Source organism: Leopardus geoffroyi, chromosome B3, assembly GCF_018350155.1.
Source record: "Leopardus geoffroyi isolate Oge1 chromosome B3, O.geoffroyi_Oge1_pat1.0, whole genome shotgun sequence".
Classification (NCBI taxonomy): Eukaryota; Metazoa; Chordata; class Mammalia; order Carnivora; family Felidae; genus Leopardus; species Leopardus geoffroyi.
The window spans coordinates 38,592,220-38,602,270 of NC_059337.1; the positions used below are offsets into that span (position 1 = coordinate 38,592,220).

General features: G+C 52.8%; 1 long non-coding RNA gene across 2 annotated transcripts; it reads right to left on the minus strand.

Annotated features, from left to right (window-relative positions):
* Window positions 1-712: 712 nt before the first annotated feature.
* LOC123582843 lies at window positions 713-8,513 on the minus strand. Of its 2 annotated transcripts, XR_006704610.1 has the most exons (4): window positions 7,897-8,513; window positions 7,210-7,439; window positions 1,651-1,774; window positions 713-1,093 (listed from the first exon to the last, which is right to left on the minus strand). It is a non-coding gene; the product is annotated as an uncharacterized LOC123582843 (long non-coding RNA). The 2 variants fall into 2 exon arrangements; XR_006704609.1 differs by having other exon boundaries at window positions 713-1,774.
* Between the last annotated feature and the right edge of the window lie 1,538 nt (window positions 8,514-10,051).

Here is a 10,051-nt window from a genome sequence, read left to right on the forward strand (position 1 = left end):
TGAGGATGAACTCTCTCTCTTGAGCCCAAAACTATTCAGGCTTCTGTAGGGTCTGGGCCCGGGTTCAAGGCCACAGGCCCCAAACTTAGATGGCAAAGCTGCTCTCCCAAAGGGTACTTAACCTCAAGCCCTGAGGAAACCAGGCTGAGAATCACTGAAGTCTGTCTTGCGATTCCCATTCCATAGGATTCTGTCTGAGCAGGACTTGCTGGGGAGGCGGGGAGGAAGGCAGCCTGGTGTGTGATATATAAAAATCCTGAACCCTAACTCAAGACCCTGGGTTCTAATTGTGCCTTTGCAACTAATATTCCGTATAACTTGAAACAAGTCAGTCTCCTCTCTGGGCCTCAGTTTCCTCACCTGGCAAATAGAGTCATAATACCTACCTGAGTATGAAACTCAAGGAGAACGAGACAGGTGAAACCCCTTGTCAAGTTGAAGGTACGATGCCCCTATTTTCCAAGGGGGTTATGGCTGGAGAAGTTGGATTTGGACTGTATTCTGGCTTCATAGCTCTCCAGCCATAAGACCTTGGGCAAGTCACAGAACCTCCTGAGTCTCACTTTCCATGTCTATGAAGTGGGCTGGCCTCCCAGGGGTGGCAGGGGAAAGAATGATGGGAAAGGGGCCAGGCACACTGCAAGCACTTGATTGATGTGTGCTGTATTAGTTATCCAATGCTGCATAACAAATTGCCCCAAAAGTCAGCCACTTAAAACCACACACATTTATTGTCTTACAGTGTCCATGGGGCAGGAGTCGGCATGGCCCAGCTGGCCCTTTGCCACACGGTCTCTCATAGGCCACAATCAAGCTGGCGGCCAGCACCGCAGTCGTCTGGGCCCGACCAGGGATGGATCTGTGGCCAAGCTCACTCACATGCTTGTTGGCAGGATTTGGGGCCTCGTGGGTTGCTGGACTGCAGACCTGGGTTCCTCACTAACCTCGCTGGCCTCTCTGGCGGCTGGCCAGAGGCCCCACTCAGGTCCTTGCCGTTTGGGCCTCTCTCCTGGGCAGCTTACAACATGGCAGCTGGCTTCATTCAGAGAGAGCAGAAGGGTGCCCAGAATGAAAGCCACGGTCTTCTGGTAACCTGATATCAGAAGTGACGACCCATCGCTTTTGCTGTATTCTGTTGCGAGAGGCAGTCACTAAGTCTAGCCCACACCGACCAGGGGATTACACAAGGGCATTAAATCCAGGAGGCAGGACCACTGGGCTCCCCACCACTCCGGGCAAAGCCCTAAGTGGGAGGGAGCTGTGGACAGAGGAAGATCCTGGGAGAGGTCAGAGGAGTGCGCTTCCCGGCAGAGGGACTCCTAGGACAGGGTCCCCAGTGTCTGCACACCCTGATTTTTATCTTCCCTGCAGGGCCTGTCCCATGGGGAGGGGTTGATATTTGTAGCCAGCGGGAGCTGCATTCCAGGGCCGGGTACTTAACATTCCAGAAGAGCGCTCAGCTAATTATTGCCTTGCCCGGCCTAGGCCTGGACCACCCCGGCCCCCCCAAGCTTCCATGGCTCAGCCAGAAGACTCTAGTAGCTTAGTTCTTGGGTCATATTGAGAGGCCCAGAGGTGGACCGGACTTAAACGGGGTCACATGGCAGTGAGTCAGTGACAGTGTCAGGGCTGGAGCCTGGGGCCTTTTACCCGTGACCTGTGGACAAGGGGGCCAATGAAACGCAGCAGGAGCCGTGGCGCTGAGCCTTCGGAAGAGGTGGACGAAAGCAGGCCTCGGACAAATGGCTGCTTCTCCGAGCTTCCATTTCCTTGCCTGTAAAAAGGGGAATTTTCTCAAAATCCTCTAACACGTGACAGAGACTCTTTCCTTGACCAAATTTCAGACAGGCTCCTTGGAGGCCTCTTTTTGACCAGGCCTCATCCTTGGGCCTTGTCTTTGGCCTGCCCAGCCCAGTTTTAGCAAGAATCCTGCTAAATCAGTTTAGCAAGATGCCCCACCCTTGACATCGGATCCCCCTTTCCTGCCTTCAACAAGAATCCTGTCAAGTCGGTTTAGTTAGAAGCCCCTACCCTTGATGGCAACTCTTCGTGATTTTCCATCCATTGCCCCCCTCATCCTGCTCCTTGTCTATAAAGCCCCAGCTGTCTTCGCTCTATTCAGGGTGGAGCCCGACCTCTCTCCCCTACTGTGGTAGTCCTCCTACCTCTCCCAATGTTCCTGAATAAAGTCTTCCTTACCTACCCTTTTAACCATTTTAGCTAGTGGCAAAAATAACTTTTCTTTAGGGGCACCTGGGCGGCTCAGTCGGTAGAGCGTCTGACTCTTGGTTTCCGCTCAGGTTGTGGTCTCACAGTTTGTGGGTTCGAGCCCGGCTTCAGGCTCTGCGCTGTCAGCGTGGAGGCTGCTTGGGATTCTCTCTCTCTCTCTCTCTCTCTCTCTCTCTCTCTCTCCCCCCTTTCTCTTCCCCTCGCCGCCTCATTCTCTCCCTCTCTCTCTAAGAATAAATTTTAAAAAATAAAGCATAAAATATGCTCAAACGTTCACATACACATGGCACAGGTGTAAAACTTCATACTCCCTCTCTGTCTCCCCAGCTCCCCTTCTCCTTCCTGGGACAGCCTTTGCGAGTACCACATATATACTTTTCTTCTTTTTTTTTTTTTTTTTTTTAATTTTTTTTTTTTCAACGTTTATTTATTTTTGGGACAGAGAGAGACAGAGCATGAACGGGGGAGGGGCAGAGAGAGAGGGAGACACAGAATCGGAAACAGGCTCCAGGCTCCGAGCCATCAGCCCAGAGCCCGACGCGGGGCTCGAACTCACGGACTGCGAGATCGTGACCCGGCTGAAGTCGGACGCTTAACCGACTGTGCCACCCAGGCGCCCCTAAATACTTTTCTTCTTACACAAATAGTAGCTTACGACATTCACGGCCGTGCCCCTTGCTCCTTTCACTTATTATAGCTCAGATTGCTCCATACCAATCTATGTCATTCTTTTGACGCCTGCATTGTATTCTATTATATGAATACACCAGCATGTATTTAGTCTCCAAAACAGCAGCAGATTCGTACTGGCAACCCAAACTATGGTCAACAAACATACGTAAAGCATCTGCCAGGGCTCAGGCATTGAGTGTGTCCCAGAGATAATGGGGGTTGCAGTCCGGGCTGTGCAAATTGGAGCTTCCAAGGCTCATGAAGGCAACAGAGTGACGAGGGCATTGCAGGGCGGAATAACAGGAAAAGACTCACTCCAGGAAAGGATGCTTGTTCGTTGGGCTGGGAGAGGGGTGGGTCTCTGAACACTTCAGAGGGCTTTCTTTGAAGGGTAATTTGGATGTAGGTGCTAGGAAAAGGAAGGATAGCGTTCTAGGCCAAGAGGACTGTGTGAGCAAATTAGAAGGGAGAGGACAACCCATGGCATATGAATGAGGACCCAGGACCTGTGGATGGAGGTGGAATGAGGCTATTTGGAGCCTGAGTCTGGGGAAGCCACCTCTCCATGGTGGCTTTCCCTTCTGGAAAAGGGGCCTCTGGTGGGGGGGTGGGGATTGGAAAGAAAAGGGGCCTTTTAGGGAGGAGGCAGGGCAGAGGCCGCTCTAGGCTGGATGAAGCAGTGGCTTGCGATTATCGATTATAGATTACAGATTATCAAGATCTGCCCTGTGCTGGGCATTTAATTAATTTAACTGAACTTAATTTTTGCTGCATTTACTTTATCTATATTTTACATATTGTATTTATATTTATTTAATTTAGGAGAAGTAGTTGCAGACATCATGGTATTTTCCCCTAAGTATTTCAGCAACTATTTCTTAAGGATGAGGACATTTTCCCACAATCCCTATATAGTGATGGCACTCAGGAAACTTAACACCTTCATACTCTTATCTAATGTCCTGTCTGTATGCAAATGTGCCCAGTTGTCTCAATAATGTCCTTTATAGCTTCCCTGTCCTACCCAGGATCTGATCAAGGACCACCCTTGGCATCTCCTTTAATCCGGAATCATTCTCCAGACCTTTATTCGCTTTCTTTTGTCTTTTCAGGCCATTGGCCTTTTGGAAAAGTCCAGGCCAGATGCTTTGCAGAGTGTCTCTCAATTTGATTTGTCTGATGTTTCCTCATGACTAGATCCAGGCTCAATATTTTCAGCAGGAACCCTGGTGCTGTATGCTTCTCAGGTGAATTGGCCCCATAACTAGTGGTATTAAATATGATCCCTGGGTGGGGTCCGACAAGGAGCCTGCACTTTATTTTGCAGATGAATAACCTGAAGCTCAGAGAGGTCACGTGACTTGCCCCCGTGTGCGCACACACACACACACACACACACAGCTAGAATGAAGGAAGACCAGCCCCATTCTGACCCTTTTTATCTTTTTTTAATGTTTATTTTTGAGAGAGAGGGGGGAGAGGGGCAGAGAGAGAGGGAGACACAGAATTGGAACCAGGCTTCAGCCTCCAAGTTGTCAGCACAGAGCCTGATGTGAGGCTCGAACCCACTAACCTAATGCGATCGTGACCTGAGCCGGAGTCAGATGCTTAACCGACTGAGCCACTCAGGCGCTCCCCCCAACCCATTCTGGCTCTTAAACACTGCTCTGTGCTGCCCTTCCACAAGTAATACATAATCATTATGGGAAAATTAGAATACACACATATGAGTACATGTTTATTTTTATAAAAATGGGGCCATCTTGTTGTCCAAGCTGCTGTTTTCATTTAATACGATACAGCCCAAGAGAGGGAGGCACGGGGCCGTGTTTGTCACCTGTTCTCCCTGTCACCGCCTGTTCAAGCTTGCCCCAGAGGTGTCAGAAACTCAACATGCTCTTGAAGGAGCCAAGGAGAGGGCTGGAGCCAGTGGGCTTGCCCTGATGTGGCTCCCAGACCCCTTAGCGACAGGGACCCTAAGAGGCTGCAGGTGGAGGGGCAGGGGCACATGTGCCAAGCCTGTCCTCTCTATGTCTCCACAGCCGGCAGGTCCACACACCGGGCAGCCTGGATATCTTCCCCCATTTGGGTCTCCCTCCAGTTACCCAAGGTTGCAACTCAACCCTCTATGCTCTCAGCACCTCCTGGATGTCATGGGGGCAAAAACCAGGCCAAGCGGTTGCCTGGAGAAGTGGGCGGGGCCCCACACCATGTGGGTAGAGACGCGGGCTCTGGTCTGGACTCTGCCAATGATCGCAGAGTAACCTTGGACAAGTCACGTCCCTCTGCTTTCCTCATTCCTTCACTTCACAGTCCATTCTGCATGCCCGGCCGGGCGGGCTGCTGGGGAGTCAAGGTGGCGCAAGGATTACAATCCAGGGGGGACATGCTGAAGTAGAGTCAGGGGAGGGTCCGGGTGTGGGGCCTGAGGCTGGTACAACTCAAGGACTGTTTGTAAGAAAAAGAACACCAACTTATAAATATAGAACTGGTCACAGAGACTTGCAGGAAGCCTCCAGGGAGTGGACTTGCCCCAGAGGCCTCTGGGAACCAGCTTCTCCCCAACACTGCCCTTGGGCCTCTGGGTCTCTAGCTGGGACAACATGGTCTAACACTTGTGGTGGACCCTGGAGCCTTGTCTGCTCTGGATTTTTTAATTTTTTTTTAACATTTTTACTTATTTTTGAGAGACAGAGAGGGACAGGGCATAAGCGGAGGAGGGGCAGAGAGAGAAGGAGACGCGCAATCCGAAGCGGGCTCCAGGCTCTGAGCCGTCAGCACAGAGCCTGACATGGGGCTCGAACTCAAAACCATGAGATCATGACCTGAGCAGAAGTTGGACACTTAGCCAACTGAGCCACCCAGGCACCCCCCCCCCCCGCCTTTTGCTAATATTTTACTTAGAATTCTTACATCTACATTCACAATGAAACCAGTCCTGAGTTTTCCCTGAGCTGTTCAGTCTATAGACTGTCAGGCAACTACTAACAAGAATAACTCAGGCCTCTGTTCATTTGGAAGAATGTCCATAATCTATTCAGTGGGGTAAAAAACAAATTATTTATGTCATAGAGCATGATTCCACCTCTTTTGAAATCTGTACTTTCATAGAATTCAAATAAGTGAACTTCTAAAAGATTTTCAAAGAGCAGGGATGGCTGGTCCCGTCTCTGGAGAGCCTACCTGTCTGCACACGGCTAGGCCTATACCTAGAGTCTTCCCAGAGCCTCCCGAACAGCCAGGTCTCCCGCTACCTCTCCTAGGAACCCCTCGCTTCCTAGGACCCAGCCAAGGTTAGGTCGTCTCTATCTGACCCTCTAAGGGCAACCACTCACCCCTGGGGAGGAGGGGAGCCAAGCCTAGGCTTTGTCCTACATGGTGGTTCAGCAGGAAAGCCCAAACAAGGGCTCCTGAGTCCTGAGGTGGGACCATGGCAAACGGAGTGTGAGGGGGAACAGAGAAAATGTCACACCACCTGAGCCCTGAAAGGTTTCCCAGAGGGGCTGGCTTAGGTTTGGGGTCTGGGGGAGGACCGTTTCTGTCCCAGGTGGCCCAGGTCCATGACTCACAGGCAGGCCTCAGAGCTGTGGCAGGATGTGATATCAGCCTTCTCTAGTAGCCAGCCTGGTCTAGGGCTGGGCCGGGCTCTACCTGGACTCCCCAAGGAGGCAGCCCCCAGCCCAGTACTGAAAACGTAAAGCCTAACCAGCATGGCTCTTTCTCGAGATGCACAAATATAGTTACTAGAACAGAGTCAAATAAGCCCCGAGAATCATGGACTGTGTGTGTGAGGTCCAGCACAACTCCCAGGCCAGTGACTTTCAAACACAACCCCTAACAGCAGGGTGGGTCGTAAGTGCCCAGGAGGAGTTCCACTTGGCCCCTGGAATCAGTCAGCCCAGACTCAAGTTCCTGTCAGCTGCGTGACTCTAGGCACGTCACCTAGTCTCTCTGGGCCTCAGTGTTCTCATCTGTCAAATGGAAAGAACAACACCTGCCTCCCAGTCATCATAAGGAATTAACGAGATAATGCAAGTGAAGCTGCCGGCTCAGTGAGTCACATACAAAGAGATCGCACTGTGCTTTTCTTTATGTCGGGTAGGATTATTTTGATTGCAACAGAAACTCACCTAAGCTAGCTATGGCAAGAAAAAGAAAACGGAGGGGCGGGGGCGCAGGGAAGTTCCCGAAAGGAGCCCCGGGGGTGTCTCCTGGAATCCCGGAGCAGGACCCAGTCGGGGTCGGGAAAGGGTGCCGTCGGGGCTGAGAGCCCCGTGGGTGCCCAGCAGGGCCCCCTCCCTCTCTTACCTTGCCGCTGTCCCCTGGCTCTGCTCACGCCTCCGGTCGGTAGCGGAAAGCACAGCTGTCAACAGCTCCCGGCTCGACGTGGCCTCTAGATGTGAAGCCAGGTGGCCTCAGCTGAAGTCTTTGGGTCCTGATTGCAAATCCCCTGCAGAAGACGCCGATTGGCTCGGCGTGGGTCACGTGCGCGCCACCTGGGGCGAAGAAACGCGGCAAATCCCGCTGGAAACGTGTGGCTGATGATGACGCGGAGCAGTGCCAGCAAAGGGGCAACACCAGGCAAAGAAAAAGAAAACAAGAAAGAAAGAAAGTCTTGTAGGCTCCACGTTCTATCCACCCAATCAGACCCTGGGCCCCCACCCGCCTTCCACCCCCAGAAGCAAAGCAGGTGGCCACTTCTCCCAGACCGACTGATGTCGCCGGTTCGGGGGAAAAACAGACCCTCCCTCCCCGCGAACGCGTACGCAGCAGACACTGCGCTCGGGAAAGTCCATCACGAAGCCTCCGATTTGCGGTTCTGCTTTCCAGTGCGGTGCGTTGAGGACCGTGTATAAAGACCCTGCGTTTGAACCGGGTGGGCACATGCTTCCCGGCTTGGCACAGGCCACACGCCCGGAGGCCGCCACCCTCTGACCCGCTGTCCACACTGGCTGCCTGCCTGGTCCCTGTGGGCGTGCGAGCGACGAGTCCTACCTGAGTAGGACCGGCGCTTGGGCTCGCAGGCTCTCCAGGCCACCTCTGCTTTCGTCCCAGGTGCATGGCATCCCGGCCTGCCGCCCCGGGGCCGGGCTGCTGGCTGCACCCAGAGCGCTGACCGAGGGGATGTGAGAGGCTGGGAGGTGAGGACGGGGTGCGCAAGTGCAGGGTGGGGGTGGGTGGATCCCTGAGAAGCTCGGGCCGGCCGGGCCTCGTAGGCAGTAGGCGGGCAGTACTGTCTGTTGAAAGCCCTGCGCCTGTGAAAGTGTGGAAGAGAGGCTGCCCTGGGGGAGGCTTCCTTCAGAGGTCTCTGCACTAACACGTGTGTCTGCAGGGCACGTGAGCTCTTGCCAAGGCCTTTTCCACCCATCATCTGGAGCCCTCATTATGCCCTTAAGTGGACTCCCACTTTACAGATGGGAAAATTGAGGCTTCACGTCACCCAGCGTGTCCGAGGCAGAACTAGAGTTCCATGCCGACACCTTGGCCGTGTGAATCTCCCGCTCTCCTGCCTCCTGGCCCTGAGTGGGGGCTGTGCTTCCTAGTGCTTGCTCCAAGACGCCATCCTCTGTGGCTCCCTTTCTTCTCCAACAGCGCTGGCTCCCTGGTCCCAACCTGCCACGACCAGCATACATGTGATGTCATCTGTAGGGACAAGGACTCTCATCCCTCAAGCATGTGGCCTTTGAGGCCTCAGACCTCCAGAACTAGCAGGACAGCTCTCCTCAAGGGTCACCTAGGAGCCCTAAGAGCTGCCTCCTGGCCTTTCTTTTCAGCATTCCCCTGGCCCAGGGGGCCCTCTCAGCCACTTAGTCTGGCTGTCCAGGCCTAGGTCAGAGGTCTGATGGGGGCTCTGGCCCTTCTCTCTGCGGCCCCTCCACTCAGCAGCTCTGTCTCCTCAGTGAACGCAAGCTCCTTAAGGGCATCTCGGTGTCTCCCATGATGCACTGGGTGGGAGGGAGCTTCCAGAGCAACAGGAGAGCGGGGAGTGGGTGTGCCTGGCTGGCAGGACACTGATCTAAGTGCAAGTCCACAGGCCGGCCTGTGATGAACCAGTGAACGTCTCAGCAGAGAAGGAGTGAGGATCCTTGAAGGCCCTGTGAAGACAGAACCAGCCGTGTGCTCCAAGTACACAGGCCTTTGCATGTGCCATTCTTTCTAGTGGGAACCTAGACCTCCAGTGTCTGCTCCGCAAGTCCTCCTCAGTAACGGGGTACCCAGTTCTTAGCCAGCTGGCCACAGGCCACCCAGAATAAAGAATATGTTCTCAGTCTCCCTTGCAATTAGGTTGGCCGTTGGATGAAGCCTTGCCAACAGCTTGTAAATGTGGTGTACAAAATCTAGGAATGTTCTTAAAGAGCCCGACTGCCAGAGCTCTTGCAGCCACCTTGCACCAGGAGGAGAGCAATGGACACCCTAGGGGCCCTGGGCCTTCCGCCACCAGATTTCTACTGGAGTCAGACAGAAACTTCTGTCTTGTTGAAGCTACTGTTATTTTTGTGTTTCCGTTTTTGTTTGGCAGTGGTGGTGGTGGTCGCTTTGACTCAGAGCCAAGCGTAAACTGAACTGATAAAGCCAGCAAACTGGGTTCGGTCATCAAAACCCAGCTCGATGGTTACCTCCCTTAGGAAGTCTTCTTAATTCCCAGGTACAATAAACCACTCCCAGACTCGATCATTCTCTTGTTTTTATTTTCACCCCTTTGTATTGTAACTTACCTGTTGAGGCGTCAGCTCTACTTGGAGTCGGTGAGACTGTAGGCTCCTTCAGATCAAGAACACTGAAATATCCAGCTCAGAAGCCCTGGAACCTCCTCCTCCTATTACTAGTAGCAGCAACCTCAATAGTAGCAATAAAACAGTAGATGATATTTATCGAGGGCTTATGATGAGTCAGGCACTATTTTAAGAGCTTGGATATATTACCTTATTTAATCCACATAGGAATCTAATGCCTCATTTTACAGATAAAGAAACTGAGGCACAGAGCGGTTATGTAAATTGCCCAAGGTCAGTCGCACAGCTAGAAATTGGCAGAGCTGGGACTTAAATCCCGGGAGTCTGACCCCAGAGTCCAAGCTCATAGCTTGTCATTCTTATCTAGGAGTTCCTTTAGCTTGTCATAGGAGCGCCTTCAAAATGGGATGTGGGGA